This window comes from Ovis canadensis, chromosome 10 (assembly GCF_042477335.2).
Source record: "Ovis canadensis isolate MfBH-ARS-UI-01 breed Bighorn chromosome 10, ARS-UI_OviCan_v2, whole genome shotgun sequence".
Lineage (NCBI taxonomy): Eukaryota > Metazoa > Chordata > Mammalia > Artiodactyla > Bovidae > Ovis > Ovis canadensis.
Window position 1 is genome coordinate 96,044,692 of NC_091254.1, and position 23,330 is coordinate 96,068,021.

General features: G+C 43.6%; 1 long non-coding RNA gene across 1 annotated transcript in view; it reads left to right on the plus strand.

Moving 5' to 3' along the window:
- Positions 1-13,268: 13,268 nt before the first annotated feature.
- Positions 13,269-23,330, plus strand: part of LOC138446825 (uncharacterized) — a 40,969-nt gene continuing 30,907 nt past the window's right edge. The window contains exon 1 of the long non-coding RNA XR_011259561.1: positions 13,269-13,370. This is a non-coding gene — a long non-coding RNA (uncharacterized lncRNA). The remainder of the gene's footprint in view (positions 13,371-23,330) is intronic.

Below are 23,330 nucleotides of genomic sequence, written 5' to 3' on the forward strand. Positions count from 1 at the left end.
TGCCCTGTCCCTCCACCAGAGACACCTACTTACCTGAAAAATCTCAGCACAGATATTTCATATTACTAGAGACTTTCTTTGAAAGCTGTATTCAATTTTTCTCTAAAAAGTATTACATATTTTTGTAAAAATATTTTTGACAAAGGGGCATTTGTTAATTTGTTAGGGTGTATGTCTACCACTCCACCATCAACTTCTGAACCTTTTCAAGAAAGTGACCATCCCTGATATAGCTTTGCATATAGTAATGCCTGACAATAAATGCTCCATTAAAAGTGAAAAGGAGCACGCACCCAGCTCTGACAGTGTTAGCTTGATAATAGTATTAACAAGTAGTCCTTTTAGTACTTTCAAATTTCTCCCACTCACATGAGGATAATGGAAGTCTTTTCAACAGAAATACCAAAAAGAAAGAAAGAAAGAAAGAAAAGTACAGACAAATAACAGAGTTCTTTATTGTGTAGAGAATTTAAACCTTAAATTCATTACCTTTTTAGAAGGAGTTAGAATGAGCATTGGAGAAGGAAATGGCAACCCACTCCAGTATTTTTGCCTGGAGAAGTCCAGGGACAGAGAAGCCTAGTGGGCTGCCGTCTATGGGGTCACACAGAGTCAGACACGACTGAAGCGACTTAGCAGCAATAGCAACAGAATGAGCATTAGCAGAGAGATTAAGAACTAAGAACTGAAATTATCACTAAGAATGGAGAAGCCTGCAGGGCTGATCCTACCGCATCTCCAAAAGAAGGAAAGCGGGAAAAAACAAGAGAACGGGAGCTCCCATTGAAGGAACCGCCAACCACATACAACAGCAAGAGGGGGAGAGAATTTCAGGGAGGCAGATTCTCAAGTCTGAAACTTTAAGTCTCTTACAGACAAGATTTGGAATAACAAACTTCAGTCCACCTCAGCACCTGCATTCCAGAGCAGTTCTCCTTCCATATCGAAACGTGTTCTCAGTATCTTGAGACTCAGTATCAGTTTTAAATTATTGTTGTTGTTCAGTTGCCAAGTTGTCTTCAACTCTTCGCAACCCCACGCACTGCAGCATACCAGGCTTCCCTGTCCCTCACCATCTCCCAGAATTTGCCCAAGTTCAAGTCCATTGCATTGATGATGCCATTCAACCATCTCATCCTCTGTCATTTCTTTTTCCTCCTGCCCTCAATCTTTCCCAGCATCAGGGTCTTTTTAAATGAGTCAGCTCTTTGCATCAGGTGGCCAAAGTATTGGACCTTCAGCTTCAGCATTAGTACTTTCAAAGAGTATTCAGGGTTGATTTCCTTTAAGATGGACTGGTTTGATCTCCTTGCTCTCCAAGGGACTCTCTTAGATTATTATACTGGATAAGATATTTAGGTTGTGTTTTGAGAGGTATTTTCCCCCCTGAAGTTGTTAAAATAGACTGCTTGATATAGAATAAAGCTCACAATCGATTAAAGCGGAATTCTGACTTCTTACTTGGTATAACGGTAAACACTTTTGTATTCTGAGATGTGAGCAAGAATTTGTGTTGGGGTCCTCACCCTTTACTCTGGAAGGAGATGCTTGGCGAGCTTTGAAGGCCAGCAGATGTGGACATGGACCAGCCCAGAGTTGCTGGGGAACCTTGTTTTACACCAATACATACTGTGTTTTCTTTCTTAAAATATACACTGAGTGGGATGGCAGTTCTCATCTTCTGTACTTAGAGAAATGTTGCTTTTCTTACAAATGGACTTGGATTGGGCTTCCTTTGTGGCTCAGTGATTAAGAATCTATCTGCTAATGCAGGAGACCCAGGTTTGATCCCTGGGTCAGGAATATCTCTTGTAGGAAGGCATGGCAAACCACTCCAGTGTTCTTGCCTGGAGAATCTCATGGACAGAGGAGCCTGGTGGGCTATAGCCTATGGGGTCACAAAAAGTTGGTCATGACTGAACGATTTAGCATACACGCACACATTTAGAGAATGACTTTCCAGGAAGGGGTTGTGTGTGTGTGTGTGTGTGTGTGTGTGTGTGTGTGTATGCATGTCCTTACACGAGGGCATGTGGATGTTTTGTCCAGGGGATAATCACTGGAGACCAGAGAGTCTCTGAACAACAGCAGGAAAGGATGAGGTGGTCATTCTGGCCACAAAACTGGAAGACGATCCGTCCACCTGCTGAAGTTCTAGGTGGCCATGCTTTGCCCTGTATAGTAATAACCCACACTTGGCAAGTCTTCCTTGAACACCAGAATCGGATAAACTGTCACTCACGTGCTCCCTTGGGTGTCTGATCTTGAACAAAAGGACCTGCTTGTCTTTACTCCCACTCCCTGTCTCTTCTTCCCATCACAGCTGGGTGCAAACTCATCCTCTGGGCTGCTCAGGTCAGGAAAACCTTGGATTCACCTTTCATTTTTCTCTTTCACTCACGGTCTGCATTCAATCCATCAGTAAAATTTGAATCTCCTTCACAATACTGCTCCTCTGCTGCAAATTCCAGGGGCTCATTTGCTACCAGCTCTTCCATGCACTGTGGCAAAGGCTTTCCAGTAGGTCATCTCCTTCTGTGGCTGCCTCTGCAGTGTGTTTGTAAACCAGCAGCCTGAGTTGTGTGGCTTTAATTGGATCCTTCAGTATCTTCCCATTTCACTCTGATCCAAGCCCGAGTCTTTCCTGTGGTCTCATTGACTCTGTTCTTTGACAGCCATCCTCTAACAGTGTCTTGATCAAAGTCCTCCCTCTCCTTCACTCTGTTTCCAGATACTTCTGCATCACTGCTGTCCCTCCACCCTCAGAGGAAGCCCTACCTCAGGGCCTTTGCATGGACTGTGCTTCCCTCCTGGAGCAGACTGCTCCTGATCCATTACTCATAAACACTCTTAGGTCAATTACTAATTGATGCTTTTGAACTGTGGTGTTGGAGAAGACTCTCGAGAGTCCCTTGGACAGCAAGGAGATCAAACCAGTCCATCCTAAAGGAAATCAGTCCTGCATATTCATTGGAAGGACTGATGCTGAAGCTGAAACTCCAATACTTTGGCCACCTGATACGAAGAATTGACTCATTGGAAAAGACCCTGATGTTGGGACCAATTGAAGATAGGAGGAGAAGGGGATGACAGAGAAGGAGATGATTGGATGGACGTGAATTTGAGCAAGCTCCAGGAGTTGGTGATGGACAGGGAAGCCTGGCTTGCTGCAGTTTGTGGGGTCACGAAGAGTTGGACATGACTGAGTGACTGAACTGAAACCCTCTTGTATCTTACAGGTCTTTGCTCAATTCTATGTTCTGATTCCTTCCCTGGCGAACTCCATTTAAAATGGTGAAACTTCCTGAATACCTGTTCTCTCTTCTTGCTTTAGTTTACTGATTTGCTTGGTATTTTATTTGTGTATTTTTTATACACTATATTCCAAGTATATATACGGCTCCTCTGTTGCAACTTTCAGGAGCTAATTCACTATCATCTCATCTGTGCACTATTTCAAAGGCTTTCCAGTAGGTCTCCTCTCTCTCTTGTTGTCCCTGCAGCGTGTTTGTAACCCAGCTGCCTCAGCTTTTCGCCTTTAGTCAGATCCTTCAGGATCTCCCATGTCACTCTGACTAGAGGAGTTTATATGCATATGCAAACTCTAGCACTCACTCGTGTGTGCTCAGCTGTGCTTGACCCTTTGCGACCCCATGGCCTGTGGTTTATCAGGCTCCTCTGTCCATGGGATTCTCCAGGCAAGATTACTGGAGTGGGTTGCTATTTCCTCCTCCAGGGGATCTTCCTGACCCAGGTATCAAACCCATATCTTTTGTGTCTCCTGCATTGGCGGGTGAATTCTTTACTGCTGAGACACCTGGGAAACCTACAAACTTTATAAGGGCACATATTTTCAATCTTTCAAAATTTATTACTCTATCTCAGTGTCTAGATTTTTGTCTGACATGGATATTTATTGAGTAAATAATTCTGAAGCCAAATAATTTCTCCATGCTTCTGTCTTTAAGAGTTGTATGTAAGGCAGGGGGAACTTTAAGCCAGAGTGATAGAAGAAATCAAAATATTTCCCTCCATTTCAGCATGCATGATATGAGAGATTTATAGGCATCTTCTGGACATTCCTGACAAAGAGCAGAATGCCAAGAAAGCTATTGAAATCCCACAGATTGGAATGCTGTATTCTAGACCAGTCACATCAGAAAACCATGTTGTGTTTTCAAATAAGTCACAAGAAATCCAGCGTGTCCCAGAAAGGACTCACTGTCTTCTCCATTTCCAAGCGTTGAGTGTCCTATCTTCGGGTCACCTCTTTTCAGACATAAAATCTGAGGGTGGCAAAGTATACCTCCCTCTTCATTGATTTAATTGCTGCATCTCGTTGAACTTGCCCTTAAAGCTGGTTTTCTTTGCCGAGCTTCAGTTTTGCCTTTCCTCTGCTGGAACTTCATAACTCCACTCGGTCTGTTGCTTCCCATCTGTTTCTTTCCATCCTGGGTTCTGCTCTCTCTGCCAAAAGTTCTCAATCTTTTATGTGCTATGACTTTCCTATAAGCAACATACTCACACGGACAAAGCCAAATAGTCAGTCTCCTTCCCCATCACGGTTTGCAGACATAAAGCAAAGATTGCTGCATTTTTTGGGTGTGAGAGTCGTTAAAATATTTTAACGGAATAAAAGTAATGAAATCAGCCATTTGAAGATATTAAAAAATGTCATTTAACTGGAACAGTAAATAAATTGCCAGTTTTTATTTAAAACATTTTTATTTTTATAGGAAATAAGTCAAACATACTGAAAAGCAATGAAAATAATATAACAGATACCCAAGTAAGGACCACCCAGATTTACCAGATGTTAAGCATTTGTTGCACTGGCTTCAGAGTTCTCCTCTTTGTTTTAAAGAGAGGAAAAGAGACACCACTCAAACTGGGCCTCCTTCCACACCCTTCTCTTCCTCTCCAGAGGCTAAAGTTTTGTATATCCTTGCTGTGTGTATGTTTGTACCCCTAGTATGTTTCTATTACAAGCATCTTATATGATTATCCCTCTTGAATTTTTACTTAAATTGTATCATTATATTTACCCTTTTGTACCCTATGTTTGGCATCAGTGTGTGTTGGATACATGGTAATGCAGTTCATTCAATCAATGGTCTTATGGGATTCCAATATTTGGGAAACCTACTGAGAAATGGAGTATTTTCTGCCTTATCAGTAAACAAGGATGTCAGAGTTTTCCTTGACTGCAGCCCTCCAGTGTGAGCTGGCCAGCCCTGAGGGACCTTGGGAAGGAGAAGAATGCCTTCCGTCTAGCAGCCATCAGACTGCAGTCACTCCCTGCGGTGAGCTCTGAGGACAGGAAGCTCAGGATGTGAGAACACAGAATACTGACCTTCGACAGCTGAGGTGCCTATGAAAGGAGTGATTTCAGTGAGCCCAGGCCCTTGCATCTTCCATTACATAAGAAACTGCTAAATGCCTTAACTTGGGTTATCTGGTTTTCTTTAATTAACAACAGCCTTTTGATGTGCAGTCTACCTGCCCTTTGTGGCAAAACTTCTGTATAACCTGGCTTCTCGCTTCCACCTCCCACCTTCTCAGAGCAGTTCTCTCACAGTCACTTGAGATGCTTCCTCCTGGGCTTGAGTCCTAAAAATTTCCACCAAATAAAACATAGCTCTCAATTTTTATGTTGCGTGTAATTTTTCAGTCCATACCATCTACTTATGTATTCCCCTAGTGGGGAATAGTAACTTTGTTCCAGTTTGTTCATTATCTCACTGCTACAAACACTACTGCAGCAAAAAACCTCGTGCACATAAGGTCGCTCAGTCGTGTCCGACTCTTTGTGACCCCATGGACTGTAGTCTACCAGGCTCCTCTGTCCATGGGATTTTCCAAGCAATAGTCCTGGAGTGGATTGCCATTTCCTTCTCCAGGGGATCTTCCCAACCCAGGGCTCGAACCTAGGTCTCCCGCACTGTAGACAGACGCTTTACCGTCTGAGCCACCAGGGAAGCAACCGCACATAAAGTAGACCTTCTAATCCAGAGAAAATTTGCAATCCCTCCACTTAGTGAACACACCTCTTCAGCTCTCCACAGTAATACTACGTCCTAGATGGTTGTACAAGACACCCAACCACATTATATCAGAGTTCTATCCTTATTGTCACATACAGAGTGATTAATAGGTTTTCCAGTCTGATGAATTGAAATCGAATTTCATCACTGGTTTAATTGCATTTCCCTTATTATTAACAACGTTGCAGGAGTATATTCATACATTTACTGGCTCTTCTCATTTTCTTTACTCTGCATGGCAGAATGTTCACAATTTTTGTGTACTCCCTCTTTGGGTTGTTTGCTTGTTTCTTCAATTTGTAGCATAATCTATCTATATTCTAATTTTTTATAGGCATATGTGTTGGACTTCCCAGGTAACTCAGTGGTAAAGAATTCACCTGCCAATGCAGGAGACTCAGGAGACCTGGATTTGATCCTTGGGTTGGGAAGATCCCCTGGAGGAGGAAATAACAACCCACTCCAGCATGCTTGCCTGGGAAATCCCATGGACAAAGAGGCATGTTGAGCTGCAGTCGGTGGGGTCACAGAGTCTGACACTACTGAGCTGCGCACACGCATGCATGGGTGTACGTGTTACATGGATTACAAATATTCTCTTCCAGTCTGTAGTTTGTTTTCACTCTATTTGTGTTGAGTTGATAGCAGTTTGTTTGAATTTCTGATTTTAATTAGGCCAACTTTAGCAGTCTTTAGTGCTTCGTTTTGTACGTGTATGAGCTTTACTCGATAGAAGCTGCTCAACAACAACGACATCTAACCTCTATTTTCTTCTATTTTTAAAGTCTTGTTGTTCAGTTGCTCAGCCATGTCTGACTCTTTGCGACCCCATGGACTGCAGCACACCAGGCTTCCCTGTCCATCAATACCTCCTGTAGTTTGCTCAGACTCATGTCCCTTGAGTTGATGATACCATCCAACCATCTCATCCTGTGTCACTCTCTTCTCCTCCTGCCTTCAACATTTCCCAGCATCAGGGTCTTTTCCAAGGAGCTGGCTCTTCACATCAGGTGGCCAAAGTATTGGAGCTTTAGCATCAGTCCTTCCAGTGAATATTCAAGGTTGATTTCCTTTAGGGTTGACTGGTTTGATCTCCTTGCAGTACAAGGGACTCTCAGGAGTCTTCTCCAGCATCACAATTTGAAAGTATCAATTCTTCAGCACTCAGTCTTTTTTAACTATCCCTGGACCCAAAGCAGCATAGCACCAGGCCACCCTCTCTCCAGAGACTCCAGGGAGAATCTGATCCTTACCTCTTTCAGATGTTGCTGACTGCCAGTAGTCTTTGGCTTGTGGTCATCTTCTAGTGTCTCTGTCCTCTGTCTTCATGTTGCCTTCTTCTGTGTGTGTCAAATCCCCCTGTACTCCTTCCTATGAAGGACACTTGTCGTTGCTCTTAGAGCCCACTAATCTGGAATACATATCTCCATCTCAAATCCTCAATTTAATTACGTTTCCAAATCACCATCTCCCTATTTTGTCATATAAGGTACCATGTACAGGTTCCAGGAAACAGAAGGTGACTGTCTTCAGTGGTGGTGCTGGTGGCGGAGATGGGATGTAACATTTTTCAACCTGCCTTAGTAACTTTATAGTGAAAATGATTGGTTAACACTGGACAGTCATTAGAAGTTTGCTTGCCTTTTTTTTTTTTAATTAACATTCAACTCAAATTTTAGAAAGTATTATCATGGAAATAATATTGATTGTACTTTAATTTATACAGCAAATAATTAAAAAAATTTGATACCTATGACGTTCTGCCACAGAAATGGGGGCAGGTATCAGAATGTTAGCAGTATCTTAGATTTCAGCAATTAAAAAAAAATTTCATTTGGAGTATAGTTGATTTATAATGTTTTAGTTTCAGGTGTAGAGCAAAGTGAATCAACTATACATACATATGTGTATATATATGTTATATATATATAAGTATATATATATATATATATATATATATATATATATATCTGCTAGTTTTTAGAACCTTTTCCCACAAAGGCCAATACAGAGTATTGAGTAGAGTTCCCTGTGCTCTACAGCAGGTTATTATTAGCCATTTATTTTATATACAGTGGTGGGTATATATACGTCAATCTCTATCTCCCAATTTACCCACCCCCCAATCCTCTGGTAACCTTAAGTTTGTTTTTTTATGTCCGCGAGTCTATTTCTGTTTTGTAAATAAGTTCATTTGTATGCTTTTTTTTTAGATTCCACATGTAAGTGGAATACAATATTTGTCTTTCTCCGTCTGACTTACTTGACCCAGTACGGCAATACCTAGGCCCATCCACGCTGCTGCAAATGCTGTTATTTCGTTCTTTTTTATGGCAGAGTGGATTCCATTGTGCACCTGTTCCGCATCTTCACTACCCCTTCCTCTGCTGATGGACCTTTAGGCTGCTTCCATGTCCGGGCTGTAATAAAAAGTGCTGCAGTGAACTTTGGGGTGCATGCGCAATTGTTTTAAAAGGAAGACCTAATTAAATGATTTCATCTCAGTTGGCATGGGCTTTCCAGGTGGCAGAGTGGTAAAGAATTCACCTGCCAATGCAAGAGAAGCAAGAGACTCAGATTCAGTCCCTGGGTAGGAAAGATTCCTTGCAGAAGGGAATGGAGACCCACTCCAGTATTCTCGCCTGGAAATTTTCATGAACAGGAGAGCTTGGCAGGCTACAGACCATGGGGTCACAGAGGCAGGCACAGCTGAGCACGTACTAGCGTGCTTTCAGTTGGCACATAATGCCTTTTACCACTTGTCTCTCACGACCTTTGTCCTTTCACCTTTTACTGCATTTCCCTATTTTTCTCCTCCGCCTGCCTCTGCTGCCCACTCAGGCAGACACAAAGGGGCCACGTGCAGGCAGGAACAGCAGAGGTCAGCGGTCTGAACTCTAACTCAAACCAGGGCTTGACAAACCTAGCCAGTAGCCAGGCTAGAGGCAGGGCAGAGGAAAGGACTGCCCATGCCCTCTTTTCACGGACGAGGGCATTGCTGTCCCCTCTGCCCAGACAGTGAAAGTGTGAGTGCTGTTTGCTCAGTCGTGCCTGACTCTTTTGCAGCCCCACAGTGTAGCCCGCTGGGCTCCTCTGTCCATGGAATTCTTCAGACAAGAATACTGGAGCAGGTTGCCGTTTATCCTCTCCAGGGGATCTTCTCGACCCAGAGGTTGAACCCGGGTCACTTGCACTGCAGGCAGATTTTTACCGTCTAAGTCACCAGAGAAGCCCACAGAAAGCTGTGCTAACAGTGCTCCTGCCTTGGGAGTGATTGATGCAGGTGGCTGACAGCTACCCACTTAATGGTTCCAGAGGGAGAATCAATCCCTGTATGAGCAGCTCGAAGGAATCTCAGGGGTGGGTCTATGGCTGGGGCAAAAGCCGACTTTTAGTTAATTTGGGTTGATATATCAATCAACACGTATTTATCAATATACATGGGCGTCCTCAGTCATGTCTGACTCTTTGCGACCCCATGGACGGTAGCCTGCCAGCCTCCTCTGTGCATGGGATACTCCAGGCGAGAATCCTGGAGTGGGTTGCCATTTCCTTCTCCAGTTATCAATATACATATCCGTATAGCTGGTGAACTTTGATAAAATGAGGGATAATACTCATTTTGCTTTTCTCTCTAGAACCACGGAGACGACAATGTTTTGTACACAGTAGGAGCTCACTGAATGTCTTTAGCGTAAATACCTTCATCTGGGTCAGAAGCCATTTCACACATCAAATGCTTTACAAGATTTGAATTTTAAAGATGGAGATTTTCCTAGAAAGAGGAACTACAAATGAAAAAGAAAAGGTTAAGTCTGAAAACTGACTAATTATAGGATTCAGAGGCCAAGCTGTGATTTTTATTTTTTTGGACAGGAAATCTCGAGGTTTTTTGGTGAAATTCAAAGACAGCTCTTGTAACAGCTTTGGAGATGATTCCGGGTCAGTTGTGTGGGTGTCTCTGCTGCACATGAAGTCACCCTTGAACTCTTCCTCTCATAAATGAACTGTTATTTCAGGCTTGGTAATGAATTGGAATAGAACATGGCCCAATACTAGAAATTTTTTGTAGGGGAAAAATAATGCTGCCTAAGGAATGATGCTAAAGCTGAAACTCCAGTACTTTGGCCACCTCATGTGAAGAGTTGACTCATTGGAAAAGACTCTGATGCTGGGAGGGATTGGGGGCCAGAGAAGAAGGGGGTGACCAAGGATGAGATGGCTGGATGGCATCACTGACTCGATGGACGCGAGTCTGAGTGAACTCCGGGAGTCGGTGATGGACAGGGAGGCCTGGTGTGCTGCGATTCATGGGGTCGCAAAGAGTCGGACACGACTGAGCGACTGAACTGAACTGAACTGAACTGAACTGAAGGATCATGTGGGTTCCCAGGTGGTGCAGTGGTGAAGAACCCACCTGCCAATACGGGAGATGCAGGAGACACGGGTTCGATCCCTGGGGCAGGAGGATCCCCTGGAGAAGGAAATGGCAACCCACTCCAGTATTCCTGCCCGGGAAGTCCCATGGACAGAGGAGCCTGGTGGGCTGCAGTCCATGGGATCGCAGAGTTGGACGTGAATGAGCACACATAAGGATTATGTGGACAACATTTTACAGTTAAAACAAATCAAATGCACTTTGTCTTGGGGGACCAAGTCTAGATTTTTAATATGTGTTTTGTTTTGGAGGCTCTTCCGGAAATGATGGTTTCTTGATGTGAAATGCTTCTGGCTCAATTCCATTTCTTTACTGACACTTGAGGGGAAATCTAATCAATAATTCACTATATATTAGGTTGAATCTCAAATAAAGCAATGTGATGAATATTATTCCGTTTGTGATGAATATCATTCCATTTGTAGTTGATACATTATCCCTAATCACATGGCTCCATGCCAGACCTAGAATGGTTTGATTCTTGAGTTTAATGTCTCTGAATCTGAATCTGTGGACTGATGACTGCAAACGACCACTCTCTGGGTCTTCTTTAGAGGGTCTGTTCAGCATGTGGGGAATTATCAGGAGGGGGAGATACAGTTTTCTGAGGGTGTAGGCTTGTGCCTTGGTTTCTGAGGGCTGCTGTCAGACACAGTGGGGGCGGGGGTTAAAACAACGGGGATGTATCTTTGACCTTCTGGAAGCTGACAATTCAAATCAAGGTGTTGGCAGCACTGGTTTCTCCCGATCACTCTGAATACAACCCTTCCTCCCTCCTTCCTAGCTTCTAGTGATGGATGACTGTCCATTCCTGGCCCCCCCTTGACTTGCAGCTGCATCACTCCAGTCTCTGCTCCGTTCTTCCCAGGCAATCTTTGTTTTCACATGGATGCTTCTTTCTGCGTCTTACATAAACACCAGCCATACTGGGTTATAAGGACTCACCCGCCTGCAGTACGACCTCATCTTAACCTGACTAATTCCACCCACAATGACCCCCATTTCCAAATCAGGTCAGGGTGTAGAGTAACACGGGGACCCTTATGACGAAGTGGCAGGAGAGCCAACCAGGCGCTCTGGTGATGACAGTGGCGTGGCAGGATTTCAGGACGTTCGAGCAGGAAATGTTACATCAGGAGTGAAGGAGAGCTGTAGGAGGTGACAGGAGGGAAGAACACCGACCTCACTGCTGCATTCCTTGGTGCCGAGGCTTTGAACGCAGCTTCTGGGGAAGGCTATGAGAGATACAGCTTCTGGACAGGACCAGGAAGAGGACAAAGATGCAGGAGGTACAATCTAGAGAGAAGCCAAGGAAAATTCTAGAAGGGAGGTGGTCTCTGAGAGGGCATCAGCAAACAGAAATCACAGAGGATCATAGAGAGAGCTTTAGGACTGTTCGCTGGAGAGGACGAATGAGCGGTGACACCATGTTTTCGTAAGCATGAAAGGATGAGAAAGGGACAGAGAGCCCTCCCCGCCAACTCCACCCGACATGAGTGGGTCCAGAGAGGAAAGAGACTCTGCTCAGAAACACCCCTGGTCAGCGCCTCCGGGCGCTGGCTGTGTGCCAGGCTTTGTGACTACCTAGGGGCACCGTTCCAGGCTGGGAAGGAGTGAGTCTGCTCTGGGGTCAGGGAGGTTGAATATGAAGTGAAACATGTCTCGGAACCACATAAACACACAGTCACAGGAGCACATAGAAGGCTCATTGACTTGTCCGGCCCCGCCCAGCAGGGCTGCTGTTGGCAGAAGAGTCCAGCATTCAGGAGGTTGGAGGGAGAGCAGATTCCGGGCTTCAGGGTGGATGTTATGGTTGTAGAACCCCAGGGTCCCTGAATGCTGGGCTGAAGAGTTGGGTGAGTCTTCTGGCCGTGAGCCTTTAAGGAGGAACTGAAATACTCGGGCAGGAGTCAGGCCTTTATGAAGTGAGGTCCTGGCTTCTTGCATCATTGACTCAATGGACCTTTGAGAAAACTCCAGGAGATGGTGAAGCCTGGCATGCTGCAGTCCGTGGGGTCGCAAAGAACTGGACACGACTGAGAGACAGAACACCACCAACAACCCGGCTTCTTGCCTGCAAGAGGGTTTGTTCTTTGCCTCCTGAGACCTACATGGCTGCTGTGTGGGCAGCCACTGAGAAACCCTTCAAGAGTGATCCTGTCAGAGGAGAAGGGTCTAAAGTCAGTGCTATAAATGGGGCTGGCTGACAGATGCTCCATCATCCATGAGGTTCATTGAGGTCGGTAGGTGCCTGTGTACTTCAGGCAGCATCAGGAACTTCATTTTCATGCAAATGTCTGCCTCTTTGCAACCCATGGACTGCAGCCCGCCAGGCTCCTCTGTCCATACTGGGTGGGTAGCCATTCCCTTCTCCAGGGGATCTTCCTGACCCAGGGATCCTGAATTGCAGGCAGATTCTTTACCATCTGAGCCCCCAGGGAAGCCCCGTCATATGAAGTCACTAATTGTTAATTCGGCCCCTTGTCATTCCCTGAGGATGTTAAAGGACAGAGCGTAAGATGAGATGAACTTCTATCCATCAGGCTATTGACCTCTGGAGCTCTTTATTTTTATTTTTTTGTCCTTCATAGTTCTTTTCATTGTTTTTAGCATATGGAAAACCATCTGTTATGTATCATTGTAAAGGATGTGTAGAGGATGAGGATTTTGATGAAAAGTCCCCTTTAATAGATAAAAGAGGACACTAATCAGGCCTAAACCTAGAGAAATAAGTGTGTGCTCCAAGTCCTCGGTCAGCCTCTTCTAACTGTGCCCTGCAACGGAGTGATGGGGACTCAGATAAGAGGACGTGAAGAGACAGTCTGTGTGGACTTAAGGCTTTTGATCACGGATCGCACCTAGCAACTGATTCTGCACTGACCTTAGAGGTAAACAATGTCAGGACCAGCATTGCTCTATAGCTTAATAATCTCTTCAGAAGGAGATTTGGAAAGGCATTAGTAGCATGATCATTGACACCAAAATAAATATGCTTCCTCTAAGTGTTCTGGAGGAGAAGTCACTTTAAAATGACCACGAAGAATTAGAAAGATTATATCACAAAGGAGAAAGATAGCTAAAGAGATCAGTTTTACGACCATTGATTTAATTCACTGATTGGTCTTATTACTTATGTGAATATGCGAACCATATTCATAACTCTAAATCTCTTTGATATTTTTCCAAATATTGCAATCTGTTTTCTGGAAATGGTCTTAAATAAACCAATCTGGTATTAAGATAATGGAAGAATTTAATTTCCCCCTTTTCTATGTGCTCTGTATCATTTTTTTCTCAAACTACCTGTGGTGAGAAGCCAGATTTAAAAATTTCCAACTCACTGAAAAACCGTGTGTTTGTAAAATGCAAAAGAAGTAAAGTGCTGAGAAATGACTAGAAAAGAAAAGACAAGCGTCAAATTTTAAAAATGTGTTTTATTGAAGCATAGTTGATTTAAAATGTTGTGTTAGTTTCTGCTGTACAGAAAAGTGATTCAATTACATATATATTATATGTATAATATATATGAATCTGGATCAGAGCCTCTGCCTGCAATGGGGGAGACCTGGGTCCCATCCCTGGGTCGGGAAGATCCCCTGGAGAAGGAAATGGCAACCCGCTCCAGTGTTCTTGCCTGGAGAATCCCATGGACGGAGGAGCCTGGTGGGCTACAGTCCATGGGATTGCAAAGAGTAGGACACAACTAAGCGACTTCCCTCACTCATGCACATACATATATATTCCTTTTCATATTCTTTTCCATTACTGCTTGCCCCAGGATACTGAATATAGTGCCCCGTGCTACGCAGTAAGGCCTTACTGTTTATCCATTCTATACGTAACAGGTGGCGTCTGCTAACCCCAAACTCCCGATCCAGCCCTTCCAGCCTCTCTTTCCCTTGGCAACCGTAAGCCCGTCCTCTATGTCTGTGAGTCTGTTTCTGTTTTGTAAATAAGTTCATTTCTGTTGTATTTTAAATTCCACAAAGAAGTGATACCATGTGATATTTGTTTGTCTCTGTCTGACTTACTTCACATGGTATGGTAATCTCTATCCATGTTGCTGCAAAAGGCATTATTTTGTTATTTTTTATGACTGAGTCATGCTCCACTATATATATACATATATTTAAACGCAGGAGACCCAGTTTTGATCCCTGGATTGGGACGATCCCCTGGAGAAGGAAATGGCAACCCACTCCAGTATTCCTGCCTGGAGAATTCCATAGACAGAGGAGCCTGGCAGGAACAGTCCTTGGGCTCCAAAGAGTCAGACAACGACTGAGTGATTAACTTTCACTTCTCATATATATACCACATCTTTATTCATCCATCCGTTTATGGACGCAGGTTGCTTTCATGTCTCGGCTATTGTAAATAGTGCTGTAACGAACATTGGGGTGTATGTATCTTTTTGAATTGTAGTTTTGTCTGGATATATGCCCAAGAATGGGACTGCAATTTCATATGGCAATTCTGTTTTTAATTTCGAGATACCTCTATATTGTGCTGCACCAATTTACATTCCTGCCGCCAACAATATCAGTTCAGTTCAGTCATTCAGTTGTGTCCGACTCTTTCTGACCCCAAGGATCACAGCATATCAGGCCTCCCTGCCCATCACCAACTCCTGGAGTCTACCCAAATTCATGTGCATTGAGTCAGTGATGCCATCCAACCATCTCATCCTCTGTCGTCCCCTTCTCTTCCTGCCTTCAGTCTTTCCTAACATCAGGGTCTTTTCCAATGAGTCAGCTCTTCACATCAGGTGGCCAAAGTATTGGAGTTTTAGCTTCAACATCAGTCCTTCCAATGAACACCCAGGACTGGTCTCCTTTAAGATGGACTGGTTGGATCTCCTTGCAATCCAAGGGACTCTCAAAAGTCTTCTCTGACACCACAGTTCAAAAGCATCAATTCTTTGGTGCTCAGCTTTCTTTATAGTCCATCTCTCACATCCATACGTGACTACTAGAAAAACCATAGCTTTGACTAGACAGACCTTTGTTGGCAAAGTAATGTCTCTGCCTTTTAATATGCTATCTAGGTTGGTCATAACTTTCCTTCCAAAGAGTAAGCGTCTTAATTTCATGGCTGCAGTCACCATCTGCAGTGATTTTGGAACCCCCCAAAATAAAGTCTCTCACTGTTTCCATTGTTTCCCCATCTATTTGCCATGAAGTGGTGGAACCAAATGCCATGACCTTAGTTTTCTGAATGATGAGCTTTAAGCTAACTTTTTCACTCTCCTCTTTCACTTTCATCAAGAGGCTCTTTAGTTCTTCTTCACTTTCTGCCATAAGGGTGGTGTCATCTGCATATCTGAGGTTATTGATATTTCTCCTGGCAATCTTGATTCCAGCTTGTGCTTAATGTAGGAAAGCCTCAACTTCTTTAATTTTTGGATTCAATGAACATCGAATCACTTTTTCAATATAGTTCCTCTCAACTTCAGCACCTGACTAGCCTAGGACACATAGCAGTTTGGGACCAGCATCTTTGCAGAAGTACAGCTCATATGTTCACTGCAAGCAAGGAGGCCTTGATTCCAATCCAGTCATTTCCCCCCCAGTTCCTACTGGGAAAAGAACCCACCATCCCCAGCATGGGCTTCAAGATGAGTAAGTCCTCCTTTCCACCCCTAAAGGTCTCACAGTTGGATACTGAATTTCTGATGAATCAGGCACTCTCAAACTCAATCCTACATAACTTTGTTGGAAGCCTCTTTTATTGAACAATTATTTTTAAATGTAAAATTATGAATTTGATCATTTAAAAATGCCCTTTTCTCCAAAATATATTTCTATAACCAATTTTTATTATTGAATAATTACCTACATGTATTTCAGTTCACATTCTAGATTTTTTTCTTTTTCATATTTCTTTGTGGCTCAGCTGGTAAAGAATCCACCTGCAATGGGATTCGATCCACCTGCCAAGGGTTCAATCCCTGGGTTGGGAAGAAACTCTGGAGAGGGGAAAGGCTCCCCACTCCAGTATTCTGGCCTGGAGAATTCCATGGACTGTATAGTCCATGGGGCCGCAAAGAGTCAGACACGGCTGAGCAACTTTCACTTTCTTTCCCTCATAGTCCTTTTTCTATAGATTTCCTTTCTTGCTGTTTCAGAAGAAAAATATCCTTGTAACTTCCCTTACTCTGCTAAACTACACTCTCTGTATTATTTCAGTGTTGTTTTGACTTCTGATACTATTGCTAACAGTGATAACTCTACCTCTTAGATTACTGTTGGTTCATTTAACAAGAGTACAGTCTTTTTATTGGTAAAGGTGAAAATATCACACAGTCCTAGATCCCCAGGGGCCTCTCACAAAATCTCGCTTTATTATGCTATCAAATTGGGATGTAATTATTCATTAATGAGGATTCCATTGAAATGCCACCATTGCGTGCGTGCCGTGTTACTGTATTTGACCTCTAGTTGTAGTTCATATTTGCTCAGATGATACGAGACTGTTACAAGGGACAATAAACTTTATTAGTGAAGAAATATGATGCCATTGCTGCCTCCTAATTTACCAGGCTCTCACGAGCGTAGGAAGAAATTATAAAACTTTGACAGCGTTTTGCTTCAGACGATCTGTGAGTTATTATCCAGCACTGCTCGCTCTCCTCTGCGCTCACAAATTGATTTTGGATGATTTGTTCGGGTTTTTCCAGGTAAGGAAAATAGGCTAACGCCTGTAAGTTCCAGGGTCATCGTTCATCCCATTTTTAAATCTGGACACTGCATTTGCCCTTCGCAAGTCCTCTGTTGCTTCACAGCGTCCTCCACGAGTCCTTAAAAATAATGGCCAGTCACCTGATGGCTGAATATTTCAGCCAAGTTATCTGACATAATAAACTGTTAGTCCTGCGCATTTGAACAACAGCAACAAAAAAGGTGGAGGTGGGGGGAATGGCTGAGATCAATAAAGTGAGACATGAAAAAGGAGAAGTTACAACCCACACCACAGAAATATGCGGGAATGTAAGAGATCACTATGAGCAACTCTATGCCAATAAAATGGACAGTCTAGAAGAAACGGATAAATTCTTAGAAAGGCATCAGCTCCTAAGACTGGACCAGAAAGAAATAGAAAATATGAGCAGACCAGTTACCAGCAGTGAAATTGAATCTGTGGTTAAAAAACTCCCAACAAACAAAAGTCCAGGACCAGATGGCTTCACAGGAGAATTCTACCACACATTTAGAGAAGAGATAATACTGACCCTTCTGAACAAATCTATTCTTTCAAAATTATTTTTAAGTAGAAAGAAGTGGGAAGATGACCTCATTAACAGGATAAAGATAGAAAACCATTTGCTCACAGGAGCCTATTTGGTTCTGATAAGAGAACACCGACCAAGTTTTGATGGAAAAGCCCCATTAAATGTGATTTCTAATTTTCGTATATAAACACCAGATTGTATTCAAAGAGTGGCATGCTAATTTTGTGTTTCCTCCCACAGGGAATACAAAAAGTGAACAGCACTTGTCACTCTTACAGGATTGTAACCAGAATTGCCAACCCATGTGGCCCACAGAGAGGATGAGGTTCTTGGCTAAAAGTGGTTCAGCCCGTTAGGATCAGAACCTTTATTGGGATGCTGGGATATCCTGGTTTCTGTACGAGCTCCAAAGACATGCAGGAGATGCTAAGTGAATGAGCACACATCCCTGGAGGTCAGTTCTGCTCAGAGTCAGCCCGGGTGACCCTGTAGCCTGATTAGACCCAGGGAGGTGAAGGCTCTTTTCCAGTCTGTGTGAGGATGCTCTCAGATGCTCCCTGCCCAAGTCAACACTGGGTACTCACCAGCCCAGGGGAGGGAATTTAGTGCATAGCTCTTCTTCGATCTCCACTCACTTCTCTGGATCGACCCAGTGAAGGGCTTGGGCCTCCAGGGAGACCCATGTCTTCCTGAGTCATGTCCGGGGTGTTTGCAAACCCACCACACCTGTGTCTTCTGGTACCCAGTCCTGAAAACTAGATGTTGAGCTAGTCCTCTGGCAAGCTCAGTTAATGGGTTAATTTGCTTATAAAATATTTAGGAAAAGCATACCAGTTTCCTGAAGGCAGATAGACACATACATAAATCTGGCTCCTGCTGCTGCTGCTGCTAAGTCGATTCAGTCGTGTCCAACTCTGTGCAACCCCATAGAAGGCAGCCTACCAGGCTCCCCGTCCCTGGGATTCTCCAGGCAAGAACACTAGAGTGGGTTGCCATTTCCTTTTCCAATGCATGAAAGTGAAAAGTGAAAGTGAAGTCGCTCAGTTGTGTCCGACTCTTTGCGACCCCATGGACTACAGCCCACCAGGCTCCTGGTGGCCCATGGGATTCTCCAGGCAAGAGCACTGGAGTGGGGTGCCAGTGCCTTCTCCATAAATCTGGCTAGTAGGAGCCAATACTGTTGCAAGATTCCTTCTAACTTGACGTTTCTGAGAAAATGGAATGCATGTTTCCTAGTCTTCCCGAACCATCTGGAGGTGTGAGGGTGGGGAAAATGCATTTCCTGAATGAAGCTCTCAGTCTCTTGGTTGATGCCAACCCCCATCCCTTACCCCCACAACAAAAAGGGGTAGGTAGGTAGAGCAGGGGTATGATACCCACCTTCATCTTTAAATACCAAACACCACTTCTACAACATCATCGATAATCTATATCAATTCAGATGTCTGAGAGGGGCATTTACACACGTGCTTATTGCTCAGTCCCTAAGTCGTGTCCAACTTTGTGACTCCATGGACTGCAGCACACCAGGCTTGAGACAGACCAATTGAATTCATCATCATCCGTGACTTGAAAGTCAGATTTTAGCATCCTTGCACCACAACTCTACCTGAGTAGTCTGAGAAAGTTAAGATAACTGTGTTTAATAGCCTTTTGTCTTTATGTCTTCACTGGCATCAAATTTCCTTCCATTTGCAGGAACAAGGACGTACATTTGGTCCCAATGTGAAAAAAAAAAAAGTATTTTGTCTATATTGATGGCCTGGTGGCTCAGTGGTAAAGAACTTGCCTCTCAAGGCAGGAGACGTGGGTTCAGTCCCTGGGTTAGAAAGGTCTCCTGTAGAAGGAAATGGCCACCAGGCCAGTATTCTTGCCTGGAGAAGCCCATGGACAGAGGAGCCTGGCTGGCTAGAGCCCATGGGGTCACAAAAGAGTCGGACACGACTTCGCAATGAAAACAACAACATATTGCTGGCCATTCAGTGTTGAGGTATTATTGTTAAGATACTACATACACGTTTTTGGTAAAACCTGCTGGTATGGGAAACATGTAGTTACAGTTGTCAGAACTTGTATTAAGAGTTTAGTTGGAGCTACTAGAACACCTACAGATACTAGTTTTGTGATAGTAAGGGAATTTAAATCCTGAACCAGAGGAAAAGAGCAATGAAAAGGAAAAGCAGAGAAAGAGAGAGATACTTGTTTCTTTTTTCTTTTTTTTTTTTTACCTAATTGTAAGAAAAGAAATGGGCCCTCGGCATGCCTTGACCTGAAGGTAGCCTGCAGGGCCCATTGCAAGCAGCATTTTGTTGTATAATTTAATGACCCTCACATACTTCTATCTAGGTGTCTGAGGCACTTTTTCCCCCTTTCGTACAAATCTCATGGTAACCTTTGCTCCCCAGTGGTTTAAATCACATTCTTAAGGGATTAAACTGTTATGACAAAAGAGGAATGTTTAGATACTGGGCTCTGCAGCTCAAAATTTGTCAGATTAGAAACTGTGTATTTTATAATCTTTAGATCAAAGAAGCTCTCCATCAAAGCTTTGCGTCTACTACAATATTTTCCCAACCTTTATTGAACCTGAATTGTTTTGGATTATCTCACGTCGGGTTCACCGAGTCCGCCTAGACTAATGTGTAGGGCCAAGCTTTCTCCCAAATATTCTAAACATTCTGCATACTAAGCTCCAGGTACTTGCTGACTGAGCTAAGCAGCCTGCCTTGACAGTCTTTGTAACTTCAGTCCCGGAGTGGACACTTTTTCAGATTAGTATGATGGATAAAACGCCGTAGGGCAACCGTTTACCTTGCATTAAGAACACTGCTCCCTGTCTTTAGCCGGCTGACCAGATTGCTCCATAAAGAGACCTTTTTATAGAGTTTTTACATCTCGATGGATTAGGTATCATTACCCCGTTGGAAAAGAACAGTTCAATTTTCTCAGAAGAATGGTTTGTCAGAGCAGGGCAGTTTGTCGTTATCCATCTCTAAATCCAGCAACCATGTTTCCCAAACAGGCACAAAGCCATGATCATTCAAAGTTCAAACTGCCAATTAATTTAGAATCTGCTCCCTGAATTCCTTTATGACTGTACTGCCGTGAATTCAGAAAAGCAAGCTTGAGGTCAACTTGGTGGGATCTATTATAAATATCTTTCTATGTTAAAGGAGCAAAAAAAAAAAAATCGATGCCATCTTTCTTTCAATGGAAGATATTTTCAAAATTGTATTTTCAAAAATGTTTTGAAGGGGAACCCAAATGAAGATTAAGTGCTTTGAAAATCGCTTTTATGATGTCATGAAAAGGCCAACACGATCTTGTAGCATGTGAACATTTAAGTCGACAGCATTTATCTCAGCGCGTTAGATGTCTTCCATTCATATATCATAGAGGGTATCATTGTCGAAGAGATGAGGGCTTTTATATTCCAGAAAAGCAGAAGTTTCCTCTGTTTCCTCTTTCAGACGATCACCTTTATTGTAACACGCTGGTCTATTTCTCAAATGAATTACGAGGATCAGTTTTGAAAGGGTGCGTCCTGAAATTTACCGTTGCTCCTAGAATTATGTTCATCATATAAAATCCACAGGAGAAATGTCTTCTGTTTTTTAGCATTAGGAAGAGTTGTGGGGTTTTTGTTGCAACTGCTTTGCTTATAACTTAGGAGCACAGTATCTCCTGCTTCTGGCCATTTCCTCCCAGCTTTCTGAGTGCTGGTGCTAAGTTGCTTCAGTGGTATCTGACTCTTCGCGACTCCATGGACCGCAGCCCTCCAGGTTCCTCTGTCCGTGGGATTCTCCAGGCAAGAATGCTGGAGTGGGCTGTCATTTCCTCCTCCAGGGCATCTCCCGGACCCAGGCATCAACCGCCCCTCCCCCCCGCCCCATCTTATGCTTCCTGCTTTGGCAGGCAGGTTCTTTACCCCTAGCGCCACCTGGGAAGCCTTCTGTGGGCTGAACATTTCCATCTAGGTTTGCAATCTGGCTTCAGCAAGGTGAAGAGGGAGCTGGGGCCTCCCTCTGCAACCTAAAAGCCCACTCTTGATCCCTTTTTACTTTCCAACCTTTCACATTACCTTTAGATTATTTTAATTGCCTATTGTTTTGCTTTTTGTCCACGCAGAGCTGTATGCAACAAGGTCTTAGTTCCCTGACCAGAAATCGAGCAAGCACCCCCTCCCTGAGAGCACAGAGGCTTTTCTTTCTTTTTTTTTTCAGTTTATTTTCAAGTGGGCAACACCCACATGGGAAGATGCTCAACACCGCTCATTATTAGAGAAATGCAAATTAAAACTACAATAAGGTATCCCCTTACACCTGTCAGAATGGCCATCATCAAAAAATCTACAAACACTAACCGCTGGAGATGATGTGGAGAAAAGGGAACCGTCTTGTACTGTTGGTGGGAATGTAAATTGATACAGTTACTATGGAGAATGGTAGGGAGCACAGTCTTAGCCCCTGGATCACCAGAGAAATCCTTTTATTACCCATCTTAATTAACTTCGTTATATTGTATAGATTTTCATAAGTTAACATCCTCTTGGGAACAAGTAAAGGGTAAAACAACAGAAAAATAGGACTTTTTTAAGGGTAAATAATCACGTGAAATAAAGGCAAAAATGGAATATGTGCGGATATATGACATCAGTAGAATGTGATCTTGCCCTAGTCTAGAGTGGATCCCAGGAGATCCTCCTGTTTTACCAGGAGCCTCACAGCAGTCATAGCCTGCTCAGAGTCCCCCACCAATGTTGGGGACCTTGCCTTGTCCCCCAAACCGGCCATCTGGACAATGACAAGCCTTCCCCTACAAAGATCTGTACGACAGAAGTTTCATGGTGTCGGGAAACACCCTGCTTGTTCTCAAGGAGAACAGTGCTTTGCTGATGGGGGCATCGAATGTACGAAAGTAAAATTCCTTCTGGTACAACTAACACTGATGTTGACCTGGACATAACTAACTAGTTCTGCAGAGATATTGTTTTTTGGTGTCTCCAGGAAAACGAGCTGCTGGGATGATTGGAGCAAGAACTAGGAGACTGAGGGAATCGCTGGAGTCTTAAGTCAGGGGTCAAGTTGAATGTGGGAGGCAGTCATGGCTACTGGCCATGCCTGCAGCCCGGATAGCATAGGGAGGTTTAGGATATCTGGCTTCTCCCCAAGTTAGGGTCTTCAGAAGTCTCAGCTGGTTCAGTTTGGGAAAATGTTGCTGTTTTCTAAATAAAAAATAGAAGAGAGCTTTAAAATGACAGAATGCAGGAAATAACCACTGACTACTTTGAAAATTAATGCCCCCAACAGCTGTGATTTATTAACTAGTATTTTGTCCTTGCTCTCCATTGGGTAACCCCTGTGATCTATAATCCTTATGGTCATCCTGAGATGTCATCATCAGGATTCCTGATTTATAGATGAAGCAAACACACAGACACACTTACGTGTGGTCCCTCAGCAAACTGCCACAAAACTGAGGCTGGAATCTAGCTCTCTCTGATTGCAGAGACCGTTCTCTTAACCACTCAATAACGTATTTCATGGGGTATTTTATGTTGACTCCCATGAATACGTGCCACTTTCATGCTACTTTTAGGCTTTATTGAAATTTTCCA